The sequence below is a fragment of the Leptodactylus fuscus genome, chromosome 3, assembly GCF_031893055.1.
Source record: "Leptodactylus fuscus isolate aLepFus1 chromosome 3, aLepFus1.hap2, whole genome shotgun sequence".
Taxonomy (NCBI): domain Eukaryota; kingdom Metazoa; phylum Chordata; class Amphibia; order Anura; family Leptodactylidae; genus Leptodactylus; species Leptodactylus fuscus.
Window position 1 is genome coordinate 170,033,508 of NC_134267.1, and position 20,567 is coordinate 170,054,074.

Genomic DNA, 20,567 nt, shown 5'->3' on the forward strand with positions numbered 1-20,567 from the left:
TACACAGGGATTATAAAAACTGAAATCATGATTGGTAGGGATTGACTTTCCTTAGCATCTTCCAACTATACACAGCTACCTCTACAGAGACCAAAGAGAACTTATCCCCCTACCCTGATTATCCAGTAATTCAGTTAATGAACAAGTTCACGTAAAATCTAAGGTATGTTTAGGAGTTTAGCATCTGACTGGATTTTATAATAGGGAAAGTTCATAATGACACAACCCTTTTAATCTTAAAGTGTGACTAACACAAACTTTGCATACAGCAGTAAGGTATGTATACAAAAGTAATAACATTTCTGGCTATTATATGACTTCTATTGTATATTTTTAAGCAGCTTATCCTCTGCAAAGTCTCTTGCTCTGTATGTTTCAGTTTATCACAAGCTATTGGGTGGAGACTTATGTAGACAGCACACAGAAAGTAAAGGAGAATCTGCTCCATCTCTCTCCCTCTCCCACATACAAACTGCAGCAGCATGATCATATAGATGTTATAAAGATGTACCATCCTTTACTGATGTGATTTAATCAAATAGGGTAAAAGACAGAAAGCTTCCTATTTATTTACAGTTTATAATATACCTCTGTCTCTCTTCTCATTGGGTTCCTGATCACTCTTCCCTTCTCCCCTTCCATAGCCTTCTACTGTGAGCTTTTGAATTTTGCAGATGTTTCAGATGAAAAATCAGTTTTGCAGGGATGAATGAGCAGGAAAGATACCAGATGAGAAAAGATAAAGATTCTTATATTTGCTTTTATTTATTTATGCAGTTTGTTAAAAAAACAAACAAAAAACAACTAGTCACAATTGAACTAGAGCAACAGATCCTTCAGTCTAAGAATTTGTGGGGTACATCCGACAGAGACCCCAAGATGGGAAGTGATGACAAATCATAGCAATATAATCTCTGCTATAAAGCATGACTGCTACTGCTGTACAATATATACACTTTTTTTAAAAAAAATAAAGGGAACACTTAAGCAACACAATGTAACTCCAAGCAACACTGATTGACAATCAATTTCACATGCTGTTGTGCAAATGAAAATTATTGGCAATTATTGAGACACACTCAATAAAGGAGAGGTTCTGCGCAGTGGCGTAACTAGGAATGGCGGGGCCCCGTGGCGAACTTTTGACATGGGCCCCCCCCCATCCCAACTGACGCCGAAGACCTCGACCGACCCCCTCCTCCGCACTCTATTATGTCCCTTAGTAAGCCCTGCACACAGTATTATGTCCCTTACTGGCCCCTGCACACAGTATTATGTCCCTTACTGGCCCCTGCACACAGTATTATCCCCCATAGTGACACCTGCACACAGTATTATCCCCCATAGTGACCCCTGCACACAGTATTAACCCCAATAGTGTCCCCTGCACACAGTATTAACCCCAATAGTGTCCCCTGCATACAGTATTAACCCCAATAGTGTCCCCTGCACACAGTATTAACCACAATAGTGTCCCCTGCACACAGTATTAACCCCAATAGTGTCCCCTGCACACAGAATTAACCCCAATAGTGGCCCCTGCACACAGTAATAACCCCAATAGTGGCCCCTGCACACAGAATTAACCCCAATAGTGGCCCCTGCACACAGTATTAACCCCAATAGTGGCCCCTGCACACAGTATTAACCCCAATAGTGTCCCCTGCACACAGTATTAACCCCAATAGTGTCCCCTGCACACAGTATTAACCCCAATAGTGTCCCCTGCACACAGAATTAACCCCAATAGTGGCCCCTGCACACATAGTATTAACCCCAATAGTGTTCCCTGCACACAGAATTAACCCCAATAGTGGCCCCTGCACACACAGTATTAACCCCAATAGTGGCCCCTGCACACAGTATTAACCCCAATAGTGTCCCCTGCATACAGTATTAACCCCAATAGTGTCCCCTGCACACAGTATTAACCACAATAGTGTCCCCTGCACACAGTATTAACCCCAATAGTGTCCCCTGCACACAGAATTAACCCCAATAGTGGCCCCTGCACACAGTAATAACCCCAATAGTGGCCCCTGCACACAGAATTAACCCCAATAGTGGCCCCTGCACACAGTATTAACCCCAATAGTGGCCCCTGCACACAGTATTAACCCCAATAGTGTCCCCTGCACACAGTATTAACCCCAATAGTGTCCCCTGCACACAGAATTAACCCCAATAGTGGCCCCTGCACACATAGTATTAACCCCAATAGTGTTCCCTGCACACAGAATTAACCCCAATAGTGGCCCCTGCACACACAGTATTAACCCCAATAGTGTCCCCTGCACACAGTATTAACCCCAATAGTGTCCCCTGCATACAGTATTAACCCCAATAGTGTCCCCTGCACACAGTATTAACCACAATAGTGTCCCCTGCACACAGTATTAACCCCAATAGTGTCCCCTGCACACAGAATTAACCCCAATAGTGGCCCCTGCACACAGTAATAACCCCAATAGTGGCCCCTGCACACAGAATTAACCCCAATAGTGGCCCCTGCACACAGTATTAACCCCAATAGTGGCCCCTGCACACAGTATTAACCCCAATAGTGTCCCCTGCACACAGTATTAACCCCAATAGTGTCCCCTGCACACAGTATTAACCCCAATAGTGTCCCCTGCACACAGAATTAACCCCAATAGTGGCCCCTGCACACATAGTATTAACCCCAATAGTGTTCCCTGCACACAGAATTAACCCCAATAGTGGCCCCTGCACACACAGTATTAACCCCAATAGTGGCCCCTGCACACAGTATTAACCCCAATAGTGTCCCCTGCATACAGTATTAACCCCAATAGTGTCCCCTGCACACAGTATTAACCACAATAGTGTCCCCTGCACACAGTATTAACCCCAATAGTGTCCCCTGCACACAGAATTAACCCCAATAGTGGCCCCTGCACACAGTAATAACCCCAATAGTGGCCCCTGCACACAGAATTAACCCCAATAGTGGCCCCTGCACACAGTATTAACCCCAATAGTGGCCCCTGCACACAGTATTAACCCCAATAGTGTCCCCTGCACACAGTATTAACCCCAATAGTGTCCCCTGCACACAGAATTAACCCCAATAGTGGCCCCTGCACACATAGTATTAACCCCAATAGTGTTCCCTGCACACAGAATTAACCCCAATAGTGGCCCCTGCACACACAGTATTAACCCCAATAGTGGCCCCTGCACACAGTATTAACCCCAATAGTGTCCCCTGCACACAGTATTAACCCCAATAGTGTCCCCTGCACACAGAATTAACCCCAATAGTGGCCCCTGCACACATAGTATTAACCCCAATAGTGTCCCCTGCACACAGAATTAACCCCAATAGTGGCCCCTGCACACATAGTATTAACCCCAATAGTGTCCCCTGCACACAGAATTAACCCCAATAGTGTCCCCTGCACACAGAATTAACCCCAATAGTGTCCCCTGCACACATAGTATTAACCCCAATAGTGTCCCCTGCACACAGTATTAACCCCAATAGTGTCCCCTGCACACAGAATTAACCCCAATAGTGTCCCCTGCACACAGTATTAAACCCAATAGTGTCCCCTGCAAACAGTATTAACCCCAATAGTGTCCCCTGCACACAGAATTAACCCCAATAGTGTCCCCTGCACACAGTATTAAACCCAATAGTGTCCCCTGCAAACAGTATTAACCCCAATAGTGTCCCCTGCACACAGAATTAACCCCAATAGTGTCCCCTGCACACAGTATTAAACCCAATAGTGTCCCCTGCAAACAGTATTAACCCCAATAGTGTCCCCTGCACACAGAATTAACCCCAATAGTGTCCCCTGCACACAGAATTATGTCCCTCTGTGGACACCCATAAACAATTATTATACTCTGGGGTCTTTTCAGACCCCAGAGTATAATAATTGGAGACCCGGGGAATAAAAACATTAAAAAAAAAAAACCACTGTTGCTTCTTACCTGTTCCCCGGCTCCTGTGCTGTGCTGTCCTCCTGTGCTGACCACCGCTCGCGTCCTTCGTTAATGACATCGGACGTCACATGACCCGGGAAGCATGCCGGGTTCATGTGACGTCAGAGATGTCAGACAACAGTAGGACGGAGGCCTGGCAGGATCGCAGAGAGGTAAGTAACAGTTTTTTATGTTTATTACCTCTCCCGATCCGCCGGTCATTATACTCGGGGGTCTGCAAAGACCCCCGAGTATAATGATAGCCCTTGTGGGGCCAGCAGTGTCACTTACCGATCCCGGCCCAGCCAGGATCGGCAAGTGAATAGGGCCCATAACAGCCTATTTTTTTAAAAAACGCAGCGGTAGCGGCTGTCACCGGGCCCCCTAATGGCCCGGGTCCTGTGGCAGCCGCCGCCGCTGCCTCTACGGTAGTTACGCCACTGGTTCTGCGGGTGGAGACCACAGACCACATCTCAGTACCAATGTTTTCTGGCTGATGTTTTGGTCTCTTTTGAATGTTGGTTGTGCTTTCAAACTCGTGGTAGCATGAGACGAACTCTACAACCCACTCAAGTGGCTCAGGTAGTGCAGCTCATCTAGGATGGCACATCAATGTGAGCTGTGGCAAGAAGGTTTGCTGTGTTTGTCAGTGTAGTGTCCAGAGGCTGGAGGTGCTACGAGGAGACAGGCTAATACACCAGGAGACGTGGATGGGGCGTAGGAGGGAAACAACCCAGCAGCAGCACTGCTACCTCTGCCTATGTGCAAAGAGGAACAGAAGGAGCAGTGCCAGAGCCCTGCAAAATGACCTCCAGCAGGCCACAAATGTGCATGTGTCTGCACAAACGGTTAGAAACCGACTCCATGAGGATGGTATGAGGGTCCGACGTCCACAGATGGGGGTTGTGCACACAGCCCAACACCGTGCAGGACACTTGGCTTTTGCCACAGAACACCAGGATTGGGAACTTCGCCACTGGCGCTCTGTGCTCTTCACAGATGACAGCAGGTTCACACTGAACACACAAGACAGACGTGACAGAGTCTGGAGATGCTGTGGAGAGCGATCTGCTGCCTGCAACCAAAATCCTTCAGCATGGCAGTGGGTCAGTAATGGTGTGGAGTAGCATGACTGCCATTAGGTAGCCTAACTGCCATTAGGTACAGAGATGAGAACCTCAGACCCCTTGTGAGACCATATGCTGGTGCGGTTGGCCCCGGGTTCCTCCTAATGTAGGACAATGCCAGACCTCATGTGGCAGGAGTGTGTCAGCAGTTCCTGCAAGATGAAGGCATTGAAGTTATGGACTGGCCCGCCTGTTCCCCAGACCTAAATCCGATTGAGCACATCTGAGACATCATGTCAACATCCCCATTAACACAGACCACCCCTCCGCCTCCAGTCTCCTATCCCTCACCGCCTCCTTTGGTCTCTCCCAATGGTCCTCCTCTGCCACCCACATAAAAGGGGGCACACTAAACCTAATATTCACCCGCCTCTGCTCCATATGCAACCTCTCTAACTCTCCATCCACGCTCTCTGACCACAACCTGCTGACATTCTCTGCCCTCTCCTCTCCAATAGACACCCCAACCTCTAAACCAACATGCCCCCGCAGAAACCTCAACCGGCTTGACACCTGCACCCTCTCAGACTCTCTCCTACCACTCGCTGACATATCCTCACTCCAGGACACAGATGCCGCTGCTGCCTTCTATAACAACACCATTACCTCAGCCCTTGATTCTGTGGCCCCCTACACATACACCAGAGCTCGACCGATCAATAGACAACCCTGAGACGTGCCTCGCGGGTTGCAGAACGCCTCTGGAAGAAAAGCCACTCCCAGGAGGATTTCCTCAGGTACAAAGAAGCAGTTCTCTCATTTAAGAACGCACTCACCTCTGCAAAGCAGGTCTACTTCACCACACTCATATATGCACTCTCTCGCAACCCCAAACAGCTCTTCTCCACCTTCAACTCCCTTCTCCGTCCTCCCGCCCCCCCCCCCCTCCGACATCACTTATCTCAGCTGACGACTTTGCCGCTTACTTTAAAACTAAAATTGACACCAACAGAGACAGTCTCACCCTACTCCCCCGACAACCCCTCTACCCAACTACTTACTGTTCCTCATCCCTGACCTGTTTCTCCTCCATAACTGACGAAAAACTGTCCTCCCTAATATCCAAATCCCACCTCACCTCCTGCGTGCTCGACCCGATCCAGTCGCACCTCATCCCCAAACTCGCTGAAGTCATTACTCCAGCCCTAACCCATCTTTGCAATCTATCCCTAACCAATGGATCCTTCCCCTCAGCCTTCAAGCACGCCACTGTCACTCCTATACTTAACCCTATAGAGACACAGCTCAAAAGTGACTTGAGGACCAGGCCTCTTTTTTCAAAACTGACATGTGTCACTTTAAATGGCAATAACTTTGAGACGCTTTAACTTACACAAGTGATTCTGAGACTGTTTTTTCGTAACACATTGTACTTCATGTCAGTAGTAAATTTTTGTCAATATGTTTTGTCTTTCATTATGAAAAAATAGGAAATTTGGTGAAAATTTTGAAAAAAATGCAGTTTTCAAACTTTGAAATTGCAAGCCTTTCAAATAGAAATCCATACTACCCAAATTTTTTCATAAATATAATTAACCATGTCTCTGATTTATGTAGCAATCAAATTTTAATCACCCTTTCATTTTTTTCAGATATTATAAGGCTTACAAGTCAAGCAGTAATTTTCCAAATTTTCAAGAAAATTTCCAAAACACATTTTTCAAGGGACCAGTTCAGTTCTGAAGGGTACTTGAAAGGCCTCTCTAATAAAACCCCCCGAAAATCACTCCATTCTAAAAACTGCACTCTTGAAAGAATCCAAAACAGCAGTTAGAAAGTTTCTTAACCCTTTCAGCATTTCACAACAATTACAACAAAATGGAGGTCAAATTTACATTTTTCAATTTCTGTCACTAATATATTCATTTAGCCCTAGAATTTACACATTTACTAAGGGTTAAAGGAGAAACTGCACCCCACATTTTGTTACACAATTTCTCCCGAACACGATAATACCCCATATGTGCTGGTACCCTAATGTACGGGCACACGATCGCTCTCAGAACGGATGGAGCGCTAATTGGATTTTGTAGGCCAGATTTTGCTACAATACTTTTCAGGCGCCATGTCCCGTTTGCAAAGCCCCCAAGGTGCCAAAACAGTGGAAACCCCCAAAATGTCACCCCATTTTGGAAACTAGACCCCTCAAGGAATTTATCAAGGGGTATAGTGAGCCCTTGGACCCTACAGGTGTTTCACAGATTTTTTTACCATTGAGATGTGAAAATGAAAAATTACTTTTTTTTATAATAAAATGTCACTGTAGCCCCAAATTTTTCATCTTCACAAGGGGTTAAAGGAAAAATTGCACCCCACATTTTGTTACAAAATTTCTCCCGAACACGACAATACCCAATATGTGCTGGTACCCTAATGTACGGGCACACGGTCGCTCTCAGAGCGGATGGAGCGCTAATTGGATTTCGTAGGCCAGATTTTGCTAGAATACTTTTCAGGCACCATGTCCCGTTTGCAGAGCTCCCAAGGTGCCAAAACAGTGGAAACCCCCAAATGTGACCCCATTTTGGAAACTATACCCCTCAAAGAATTTACTAAGGGGTATAGTGAGCACTTTGACCCTACAGGAGTGTAACAGAATTGGCCCAACAAAAGGAAAAGTGACATTTTTTGCTATAAAATGTTGCTTTAACCCCAAATTTTGCATTTCCACAAGGGGTTAAAAGAGAAAATGCACCCCAAAAATTGTCAAGCATTTTCTCCCAACTACAGAAATGCCCCTTATGTGGATGTAAAGTGATGTATGGGCACACTGTAAGGTCCAGAGCTGAAGGATCGCTATTGGGATTTTAGAGGGCAAATTTAGCTGAAATCTGTTTCAGGCACCATGTTGCATTTGGAGAGCCCCTGAAGTGCTAGAACAGTGGAAACCCCCCTCCCCAAATGACCCCATTTTGAAAACTAGACCCCTCAAGGAATTTATCAAGGGGTTTAGTGAGCACTTGGACCCTACAGGTGTTTCACAGATTTTTTTTTACCATTGAGATGTGAAAATGAAAAATTACTTTTTTCCAATAAATCGTCCATTTAGCGCCATATTTTTAATTTTTACAAGTAGTTAGAGAATTAAAAGCCCCCCAGTTTGTCACACAATGTCTCCTGAACACGGCAATACCCCATATGTGGCCATAATCTGCTGTATGGGAACATGGCGGGGCTCAGAATGGAAAGAGGGCTATTTGGCTTTTGAGGGCAGTTTTCTGGTGCCATGTCGCATTTGCAGAGCCCCTAAAGTACCAATACAATGGAAACCCCTCAAAAGTGACCCCATTTTAGAAACTACACCTGTCAAGGAATGAATAAAGGGGTATTATCATTTTGAGCCTAAAAATGCTTCCCAAAAATTAATGTACAAAATGAAAATTTTAATTTTTAAAGTAATCTGCCATTTCGGTGCCCAATACGTTGCACCCACTTCGTGTTGTCAGAGACCTGCACTCCTAAAACTATTAAGTGGGCCATCCTGAGGGGCAAAAAATTATATATGTAGGTATAAACTGCTGCTTGGGCACATAGCAGGGCTCAGAAGGGAAGGAGCACTGCGCTTTTTAGCTTTTGGGGTACAGATTTAGAGGGACTTTCTGGGTGCCATGATGTTTTTGCAGAGCCCTGGAGGTGCCAGTGAACTGGAATTCCCCAAGAAGTGACCCCATTCTGTAAGGGCAATTTTAGGGTCTCTGCAAAAGTGTCATGGCATCCAAAAAAAAACAAACAAACCGTCTAAGTCTGTGCTACAAAAACCCAATAACCCTTCTTCCCTTCTGTGTCTGGCTGTGCCCTAATATCAATTTATACCCACATATGGCATTACGTGCATTATCCGGGGTACACCAGTATCATACATGTGTCATATATGTGCCATAAACTGTAGTTTGGGCGCACAGCAGGGCGCAGAAGGGAAGGAGCGCGATGCGGCTTTTGGAGCGCAGATTCAGATGTTTGGTATCTGGACGCCATGTCATGTTTGTAGAGCCTGTAAGGTACCAGAAAAGTGGATTCCCCAAAGTTGTGATCCCAGTTTGAAAACTGCACCCCTCAAAGAATGTATCAGGGGGTGTAGTGAGTATTAGTATCCCAGACGTGACTGCACAGCGGATGGCGAAGAGTGAATATATAAGCTGTGCGGAGGACATTGCAAACACCGAATTTCCTACTATGTCCCAGTAGCTCCTATAATTGGGGGAGTCACTCTGGGGGTCACTTTGGGGTCACTTCTGGTATATTTTCCCTCGTAAGCTCTAAATCTGGGGTGTCCCCTGATATTCGCTCGCACAGCTTATATATTCCATTCCTGACGCCGCCAGTTGAGTTCTAATAATTTGGCGATTTTTGCGGGCTTTTGTTCTTGCATTACTAGATGCTATATTTTCTTTATTTTTCTGGTGACGCGGCCATATAAGGGCTTGTTGTTTGCGGGATGAGATGTATTTTGTAATGACACCATTTTTGGGTGCCTACAACTTACTGAATACATTTTATTAACTCTTTTTTTGCTGGATTTAAATAAAAAAAATCAATTCCGGTATTGCGTTTTACCTTGTAAATTTTTCGCCATGCAGCGTACAGTATAAGTAACATGTTCCCTTTATTCTGCGGGTCGGTACGGTTACGGCGATACCTCATTTATATTATTTTTTTATGCGTAACTAATTCTGCAGAACAAAAACACATTTGGAGACATAAATCAATGTTTTTTGCATCGCCATCTTCTGAGAGGCGTAACATTTTTATTTTTTGGTTGACAGTGTTGGTTGGGGGCTTATTTTTTGCGGGACAATGTGTGCTTTTTATTGGTACTGTTGTGAGGTGCATTTGACTTTTTGATCACTTTTTATAGCACATTCTGTAAGGTGAGATGGCGAAAAATCACTACTTCCGGCGGGTTTTTTCCGGGTTTTTTTTCCGTCATTCACCGTGTACATTAAATATTGTTTCAGTTTTATTGTACAGATTGTTACGGACACGGCGATACCAAATATGTATTGTTTTTATTAATTTTTAGGGTTTTTTTTATATAATTCATTTTCTATAGAAAAAAAGGGTTTTTGGGGCTTGATAACTTTATTAATTGTTTCAAAACACTTTTTTTTTTTTCCACTTTTTTTTTTTTAACTTTTTCATGTGTCCCTATGGGACACTTGCATGAGTGAAGCTTGCATCACTGATCCTGTTTACAGAGTGAGTCACAGGCTTCAGTAAGAGCCTGCACGTTATCACTCTGTAAACAGGAAGTGAGGCTCGGCTCGTGCAGACGGACGGGACACTCAGCTTCAGGAGATCCCGCACAGGATAAGAAAGGTAAGTGGGACTCAGGACTGCCAGGGGTGACTAATCAGACCCCTGGCTACATGGTAGGGATACCAGCACCCCCCGATCTCGCAGCGGGGGGTGCCGGGGATCCCTACAAGATCGGGCAACCCGTTGTTTGCCGTGATCATGTTTGATCACGGCAATCAACGGGTTAAAACCCAAAATCAGCACTCATGTCTGATGGAGGGGGATGGAGCAGGCTGTTAGGTGTCAGATACAACTAACACCTGCTCCAAGAACGCCCGCACTGCGCTGCGGGGATTGTTTACATCCATGTGGTACTATTACCACATCGGTCGTGAAGCACTAGACATCCATGTGGTAATAGTACCACATGGGTCGGGAAGGGGTTAAGAAACCGTCCCTCGACCCGTCCTCTCCTGCCAACTATCGTCCCATCTCACTGCTCCCGTACGCCTCAAAACTTCTTGAGCAGCATGTCCACTCCGAACTCTCCTCCTATCTCTCGTCCAACCTGCTCTTTGACAGACTTCAGTCAGGCTTCAGACCCCGGCACTCCACTGAAACTGCCCTAACAAATGTCACCAATGACCTGCTAACCGCCAAAGCCAAGCGCCACTACTCTGTCCTCTTCCTCCTCGACCTCTCCTCTGCCTTTGACACAGTTGACCACTCCCTCCTGTTAGAAATTCTCTCATCCCTTGGTATCTCAGACCTGGCCCATTCCTGGATCTCCTCATACCTCACCGACCGCACATTCAGCGTCTCCCACTCGCACACCACCTCCTCACCACACCCTCTATCTGTAGGTGTCGCCCAGGGCTCCGTCCTAGGACCCCTCCTGTTCTCCATCTACACCCTTGGCCTGGGCCAACTCATAGAATCTCATGGCTTTCAGTACCACTGCTATGCCGATGACACCCAAATCTACATCTCTGGACCAGACATTACCTCCCTGCTGGCCAGAGTTCCAGATTGTTTAGCGGCCGTAGCCTCCTTCCTCTCCTCCCGCTTTCTCAAACTCAACATGGAGAAAACAGAGTTTATCATCTTCAGCCCATCCTGTATGGCCCCTCCACCTGACCCATCTATCAAAGTTAATGGAACCACAATTACCTCTGTCCCACAGGCCCAATGCCTTGGGGTAACCCTGGACTCTGACCTATCCTTCAAGCCACATATTCAAGCCCTCAACACCTCCTGCCGCCTCCAGCTCAAGAACATCCACCGAATTCGCCCCTTCCTCACCCAGGAAACTACCAAGATGCTTGTCCAGGGCCTCATAATCTCCCGCCTAGACTACTGCAACACCCTTCTCCATGGACTCCCAGCAAACACCCTCACCCCCCTCCAGTCCACCTTAAACTGCGCTGCTCGCTTAATCCACCTCACACCCCGACCTTCATCGGCTGCTCCCCTCTGCCAGTCCCTCCACTGGTTACCTATAGCCCAGCGAATTGAGTTCAAGCTACTAACGCTAACATACAAAGCCATCCACAACCTGTCCCCTCCATATATCTCTGACCTAATCTCACGCTACCTGCCCACACGTAACCTCAGATCCTCCAATGATCTCCTACTCCGCTCTGCTCTCATCCGCTCCTCACACAACCGTCTCCAAGATTTCTCCCGTGCATCCCCCATACTCTGGAACTCCTTACCACGACACATAAGACTGACCCCCACAATCACAGGCTTCAAGAAGGCCCTGAAGACTCACCTATTCAGGAAGGCCTACAACCTCCAATAACACTATCACCGCACCCCCATCTGTACAGTCTGCCCCTCTCCTTCTGTCTCTACCCCCCTTCCCTCATAGATTGTAAGCCCTCGCGGGCAGGGCCCTCTACCCCACTGTGCCAGTCGGTCATTGTTAGCATTATATCTACCTGTATATTCTGTGCATTGTATGTAACCCCCAAATGTAAAGCACCATGGCATTAATGGTGCTATATAAATAAATAATAATAATAATGTCTCGCTCCATCCACCAACGTCATGTTGTACCACAAGCTGTCCAGGAGTTGGCAGATGCTTTAGTTCAGGTCTGGGAGGAGGTCCCTCAGAAGACCATCCGCAGGCTCATCAGGAGCATGCCCAGGCATTGGAGGGAGGTCATACAGGCACGTGGAGGCTACACACACTACTGAGCCTCATTTTCACATGTTTTAAGGACATTAAATCAAAGTTGGATGATCCTGTAGTGTGTTTTTCCACTTTAATTTTGGGGGTGACTCCAAATCCAGGCCTCCGTTGGTTAATAAATTTTAAACCAGTCATGATTTTTGTTTGATTTTGTTGTTATCACATTCAACTTTGTACAGCACAAAGAATTCAATTAGAATATTTCATTCATTCAGATCTAGGATGTGTTATTTGATTGTTCCCTTTATTTTTTTGAGCACTATGTTCAGTGCTTAAATTGGGCCAGAACATGCCAGAACTCAGTTCCGGCATAAAGACAAACTGTCTTTCAGTATTCTGGTATAAAGAACCCTACAAACACCCCCTATCATTATACCTGGAGGGGGATTTCAGGAGAGGTAAGTAACAGTGTATTTTATGCTTGTGTAGTCCTCTGGATCTCCAATTATTATACTCTTTGGTCTGAAAAGACCCTAGAGTATAATAATTGTACATAGGTGGAACACTTTGGACTAATACTGTGTGCAGGGGCCACTATGGGGCATAATACTGTGCACAGGGGCCACTATGGGGCATAATACTGTGCACAGGGGCCATTATGGGACATAATACTGTGCACAGGGGCCATTATGGGACATAATACTGTGCACAGGGGCCACTATGCAGGATAATACTGTGTCCAGGGGCCAACATGGGGCATAATAGAGTGTGCAGGAAGAGGGGGAGAATCGGTCGGGGTCTTTGAGGTGAGGGTGTTTAATTATTGCAGAGTTCACCCTAAAATGTTTTCCCAATTTAAGCACTGTCTATGTTATTACACATTATAGCAAAAAACAACAACAACAACAAAATAAAGGAAACCCTAATAATAAATAAAAACAAAGACACACATACATGTGCAAATAGCCTGCACTTTAATGCACCTAGTTGCTGGAGCAATAAATATAGCTAGTAAATTCAGGAAAAAGAATAGCATTTCCTAATTCCAAAATTATTGTAATCTTAGAACTAAAAAGGATAAAGTTTAAAAATGTTAAAAAGTTATGCAAATGCATATGTAGATCATTAGAGCTCAAACAGTCACAAAATAGAAAATGAAAAAAGCAAATTACTACTTAATACAGATAAGCCTTCTGTGCCTCCAGGCATTTCTTTCTGAGACCAATAATATTAATCACATTATATTGATTTCAATAAACAAAATGCAAACAGATATAGTACGGAGTCATTTAGACATAATTCTAATACAATCCTTGTGCACCAATAATAATACGCTTAAACTAGCTGCATAAACCCCCCAAAACAGATTAATTGAAAAGTGGGCTGCCATAAAAGACCCAGTACTGTGGCAAAGGTTAAGTCACTTAGTCATGTTGAAAGATCTTCAAAGCCTTCTCAGATCCAGATAGGCCCATATGTTACAAAAATTCTGTGAAAGAGTCATTACGTTCCAATCTGCTTCTCATGTCGGGACTTACAGAACACACAGATGCTTGGCTCGCACCCTTCTCCAAGCCTCCCATTAGATAATGAAGGTTCTCCAATGTGAGGTACCTAAAGTAAAAGTCTTATTTCAACCCGGACCTAGCCAGGTTGTAAAATAATTAATTATAGATTGGCACACAATGTCCGATTAAAAAAAAAAAATTAAAGAGGTCCATAAAAGTGTATTTTACTTGCTGCACGATACGTGTTAATTTGCTAATTTCTTCACAGGTAATCAATTAAAATGTAAAATATTGGATAAAATTAGTTGCACTAAATTTAACAGCTGCTCCATAAGCATAATTAATTTCACAAGAGCCATATGTATTCGCAACGCAGGCAGAGTTGAAACAGAAAAGGCAGATTTGAAAATAAGTTTGAGAAAAATCTGCATTTAATTAGCAGGTGGGCACTACAACTGCATAATGTTTTATACATTTTTATTTATGAAGTGACAGAAGATCTAAAGGCTTTTTAAAATGGCGTTTATTGTTTGAATGGGTACTGTTTTGCTGCATGCTAAAGTGATTTAAATCCTCATAGCCCTTCTTTGAAAAAAAAAAATCATAAATGATGAAGGAAAACATGTGGAAAATTGTAAAACTAGAAAGAAATTGCGACAAAAAGCAGATACGCATACCATAACCAAGAGGAAACTACACTTAATTAAATGTACACTACATCTGGACTATCAGCCTCATAAAACGTGAAACTATTAATTTTCATTGTTATAAAGGAAATGAGGTCAGTGTCATTGGGTACTTCCCAATATTTATTAAACTTTAGCGTGAAGATAGCTCGGTCCTCCCAAAAAAACGTATATTACAAGACGGCGGTGTATAAATATTATCACAGGTTGTATTTCAGTAGAAGACCGTGCATAAGCGGCATTAATGATCTATGGAATCTGTTAAGAACAAGCTGCGTGCTAAAGCCGATAAGCGGCATTCAAGATGTGCAACTGAACTTAAAGTCTTCAAAACCAGAGAAGTGCAACCTCTGGCAATGCAGCTGTTACTAGACTACATTTCCCATGATGCTCAGTCAAGATAACAAATCACAAGCAAAAACCTGGCTCAGAGCATGGGAGGTTTGCTAGGCTGGTTGAACATCACGGGGGATACAGTCCATGAACAGCTGGAGCGCCAGAGGTGACCCTTTTTTGCTTTAGATGTAAAACCTCTACTGCCATTATCATCACTATGTGGAATACCAGCATTTCCCTGCAGGAATCAAACAATAGTTGAGTAGAGATAAGAGAGGAGTGAAAAAAATAATAATATAGATTTTTTTTTTTTTAACATGTCCAGAAATACACAAAAGCAACTATAATAATGTTTGAATACCAAAATCGCTAGGAACCAGTCCGACTGTAGGAGATGCTCGCACAGCCGAGTACATGGCAGTACTTAAACAGCAATTTGTGATTAACTTTTATTAAAAGCTAGAAATGGAAAAATAAAAGCGGTTAACCATTTTACAGCAGGTCGGATTTTAATTGCAGTAAAGCAATTGTTACCGTAAACTCAAAGATTGTCCTATAGACTAGAACAATACATTAAGATCAGATAGATATCACATTTATTATCCAGGTCAGACAACTGGTCTCGGATTGTGGGTTCCCTTTTAGCCAGGTGCCCTCATAATCTCTAGATATTGGAGGGGAAACCGCAGTGTAAAAGTATAAAAAAGCAAAAGCAGTGGCCACCAGAACATCTCAAAAACATAATTTAGGGGGGTGCCCCATGGAGAAAACCATACTACTAACTCAATGCAAAAGTCGTAATATTGTGTCCACTGACAGCAGATACACCAGAATTACAAGGTTCCAGCTCTTAATAATTCTGGCACACCATCAGAGGATAACCATAGTGGCCAAAACACCTTGACAGTGAATTCAAACTATAGAGGGGTTGTCCAGGATAAAAAAAAAAAGTTTTTTATATTATGACGGGGAAGAAAAAAAAATGCTCACTTGTCCACGGATGTCTCCCAGCGTGGTCCAGTCCTGCTGCTCCAGTGTCTTTTTGCAGCAGAAGTCCCCGCTTTATATGACCACTAAGACCAATCAGAAGCCTAAGAAAAGGGACATGGGACGTCACAGTGCGGAGGGGACTTCTGCCACATGAAAACTCTAGAGGAACAGGACCAGTCCACATTGGGAGACACCGCAGCACTGGGAATAAGTGAGTATGTTTTGTTTTGGGGGATTTTCACCTTTATTAGCCTAAAATATTTTTTGTTTCTTTCCTTTTTAACTTCGGCAACTGATGTAATATGCATAATACAAAAAGTAGAAATTATCACCATATCGATTTCATAAACAGACTTCCATAAACTGATTATTTTAGTTAACCGACACTTAAACTACTAGTTGGAGACTATATAAACACGGCACCATGGAATACATATATACAGATGTGTTCACCTTCACATTGAGCTGAATATGGTTATGGACTCCAATTTCTCATGAAACCCATTCAAAACAAATTGTAACACTGCAGGTCACTAGAGATGAGCGAACACTGTTTGATAGAATAGATATTCGAACGAATATCAGGCCGTTCGAGGTATTTGATTACAATCGAATACCACGAGGAAAACGCTGTAAAAATTCGTATCCCCTCCCACTTTACCTGGCGTTTTTTTTGCACCAATATCTGCGCAGGGAAGGTGGGACAGGAACTACGACAACGGAGGCATCAAAAAAATAAATCGGAAAAAGGAATTGGCGGCCGAAATCAGGTGACCTCCAATTTAGACAAATGGTGAATTTAACATTCGATTAATTTGAGACTGTGAACTATGTGACTGTGAGACAGGGACAGATCTACAAGCACGGTTAGCTAGGGATTACCTTTATTTAGGGGGGAATGTTACTCACCCAGCTCTTTGGGGCTCTATCTGGTCGGGATCCCTGTCAGCTTGCGATATGCGCGAGCTGACTTTTTCCCATAGGAATGCATTGACCAGCGTTGATTGACCAGTGTACAGCATTCGGCCAATCAACGCTGGTTCTGCCGGAGGAGGCGGAGTCTAAGATCCGTCCACAGCAGTTTCCATTGTGGTCCGATCTCAGATGTAGCAGTGCTGACACAGCACTGCTACATGGAGAAGCGGCAGAGCTCAGCACACACAGAGATGCAGTAGAGCTGAGTGTGCAGCATGGTTCAGCGCACACTCAGCACTGCTACATCAGATACAGCAGAGCTGAGTTCGCAGCATGGTTCAACGCACACTCAGCTCTGCTGCATCTGATGTAGCAGTGCTGAGTGTGCGTTGAACCATGCTGCACACTCAGCTCAGCTGCATCTGATGTAGCAGTGCTGAGTATGTGCTGAACCATGCTACACACTCGGCTCTGCTGCATCTGATGTACCAGTGCTGAGTGTGCGTTGAACCATGCTGCACTCAGCTCTGCTGCATCTGATGTAGCAGTGCTGAGTGTGCGTTGAACCATGCTGCACACTCAGCGCTACTGCATCTCTGTGTGTACTGAGCTCTGCCACTTCTCCTTGTAGCAGTGCTGTGTCAGCACTGCTACATCTGAGATCAGACCACAATGGAAACTGCTGTGGACGGATTTTAGCCTCCGCCTCCTCCGGCAGAACCAGCGTTCATTGGCTGAATGCTGTACACTGGCCAATCAACGCTGGTCAATGCATTCCTATGGGAAAAGGTCAGCTTGCGCAAATCGCAAGCTGACAGGGATCCCGACGTAATACAGTGACTTGGGCATGTTAGATGCCCCCAGACATGCTTCTCCTGCTGTCCCAGGTGCATTCCAGGGTGTTGTCATCATTTCCTGGGGTGTGGACTTGGTGACTCTCCTGAGTAGAATGGTGGGATCCCCTGAAATGAAGCATTTTTCTCCATAGACTATAATGGGGTTCGATATTCGCTCGAATAGTCGAATATTGAGCAGCTATTCGAAACGAATATCGAATATTTTACTGTTCGCTCATCTCTACAGGTCACAATTCAAGTAACAACTACAGGGTGACCACATACACCCATATATAAGTTCTAGATAAAGGCATCTTGAGAAAGAGTATCCTGAAATCATATTGTTTTGAAAACCTGATCAACCATGACAAGAAATCAGAATAACAGAACATTTTTACATAATGCTAATTATGGTTTACAATTTTTTATTAACCAAAAGTCAACAAAATAAAAAATGTAATGAAAAAACTGTAAATAAAATATATATATATATATATATATATATATATATATATATATATATATATATATATATATATACATACACACACACACACTGCTCAAAAAAATAAAGGGAACACTCAAGTAACACATCCTAGATCTGAATGAATGAAATATTCTCATGGAATACTTTGTTCTGTACAAAGTTCAATGTGATGACAACAAAATCACACAAAAATCATCAATGGAAATCAAATTTATTAACCAATCCAGGAGGCCTGGATTTGGAGTCACCCCTCCCCTTCCAAAATTAAAGTGGAAAAACACGACAGACAGATCCAACTTTGATGTAATGTCCTTAAAACATGTCAAAATGAGGCTAAGTAGTGTGTGTGGCCTCCACGTGCCTGTATGACCTCCCTACAACACCTGGGTATGCTCCTGATGAGCCTGCGGATGGTCTCCTGAGGGATCTCCTCCCAGACCTGGACTAAAGCATCTGCCAACTCCTGGACAGTCTGTGGATGGAGGGAGATATGATATTTCAGATGTGCTCAATCAGATTCAGGTCTGGGGAACGGGCGGGCCAGTCCATAGCTTCAATCCCTTCATCTTGCAGGAACTGCTGACACACTCCAGCCACATGAGATCTGGCACTGTCCTGCATTAGGAGGAACCCAGGGCCAACCACACCAGCATATCGTCTCACAAGGGGTCTGAGGACCTCATCTCGGTACCTAACGGCAGTCAGGCTACCTCTGGCAAGCACATGGAGGGCTGTGTGGCCCTCCAAAGAAATACCACCCAACACCATTACTGACCAACTGCCAAACAAGTCATGCTGAAGGATGTTGCAGGCAGCAGATCGCTCTCCACAGCGTCTTCAGACTCTTTCACATGCGCTAAGTATGACCCTACTTTCATCTGTGAAGAGCACAGGATGCCAGTGGCAAAGTCGCCAATCCTGGTGTTCTGTGGTAAATGCCAAGTGTCCTGCATGGTGTTGAGTTGTGAGCACAACCCCCATACGTGGACATCGGGCCCTCATACCATCCTCATGGAGTTGGTTTCTAACAGTTTGTGCATACTCAAGCACATTTTTAGCTGCTGGAGCTCATTTTGTAGGGCTCTGGCAGTGCTCCTCCTGTTCCTCCTTGCACATAGGCTGAGGGAGCGGTCCTGCTGCTGGATTGTTTCCCTCCTACAGCCCCTTCTACGTCTCCTGGTGCACTGGCCTGTCTCCTGGTAGCGCTTCCAGCCTCTGGACACTACGCTGACAGACACAGCAAACCTTCTTGCCAGAGCATTGATGTGCCATCCTGGATGAGCTGCACTACCTGAGCCACTTGTGTGGGTTGTAGAGTCCGTCTCATGCTACCACGAGTGTGAAAGCACAACCAACATTCAAAAGTGACCAAAACATCGGCCAGAAAGCATTGGTACTGAGATGTGGTCTGTGGTCCCCACCTGCAGAACCCCTCCTTTATTGACCTTGTCTCGATAATTGCCAATAATTTCCATCTGTTGTCTATTTCATTTGCACAACAGCTTGTTAATTTGATTGTCAATCAGTGTTACTTGGAGTTGCATTGTGCTACTTAAGTGTTCCTTTTATTTTTTTGAGCAGTGTATATATATTTGTACCTGGGAGGAGTAGAATAAACATTTTATGCCACGCTAAAATTGCCAAAACATTTTGGAAAGTTGCAATTCATACCCTTTGGGAAAAACTCACACCACTCAAACCATACCCACAAGAGAAGTGTAAATCACTTCCTATATGTAACAGACTCTAAAGTGATGGAGTGGTTCAATTTAAGGTTAAAAAAAAAAAGTGGTGCAGCTACAATGATTAATTCCTCCCACTTTGATCATCCTCCATATGAATATTACAGAATTGCACAAACAATTCTAATATTAATCTATAATTGAAATTCCTCTTTTTTTCAGGCAGAAGCAACTTTCTATAAAGGATGAAAACTGCAGGAGACTGAAATTCCCTGCAGCTTCCCTGTCAGAAGACACAAAACATTTCACGACATGCTGTGCTATAATATATTCTACCAGGAACAATAAACTGCAGCTCCATTCAAAACCCAACTTATTGGCTGTATTATTTTATCTTCGCAGGCAGATTTACTGCCTGTAAGGTGTGCTGGTCGGCCATATTTGCATGTCTATCAGTGCTCATTTGGTATATTTAAAGGTGCAATCTGTGTGGCTTATGGGGACAAAATGAATTGTTCCCCATATTACCATATTTCATCTCTGCACCAGAAGGGATGGGCTGATGAAAAAACCTTATCAATCATTCCCACATAAAAGATGTGATCAATGATAGAAGTGTGCTTACTCATTTGTTGGCTGCTCCCTGCCACGTTTACATGGGGTAATGATTAG

At 44.3% G+C, this 20,567-nt stretch overlaps 1 protein-coding gene across 1 annotated transcript in view; it reads right to left on the bottom strand.

Moving 5' to 3' along the window:
• The window catches only part of RSRC1 (arginine and serine rich coiled-coil 1), a 226,392-nt gene that overhangs the window by 180,478 nt on the left and 25,347 nt on the right, over window positions 1-20,567 (bottom strand). The gene's annotated exons all lie outside the window — the stretch shown is intronic.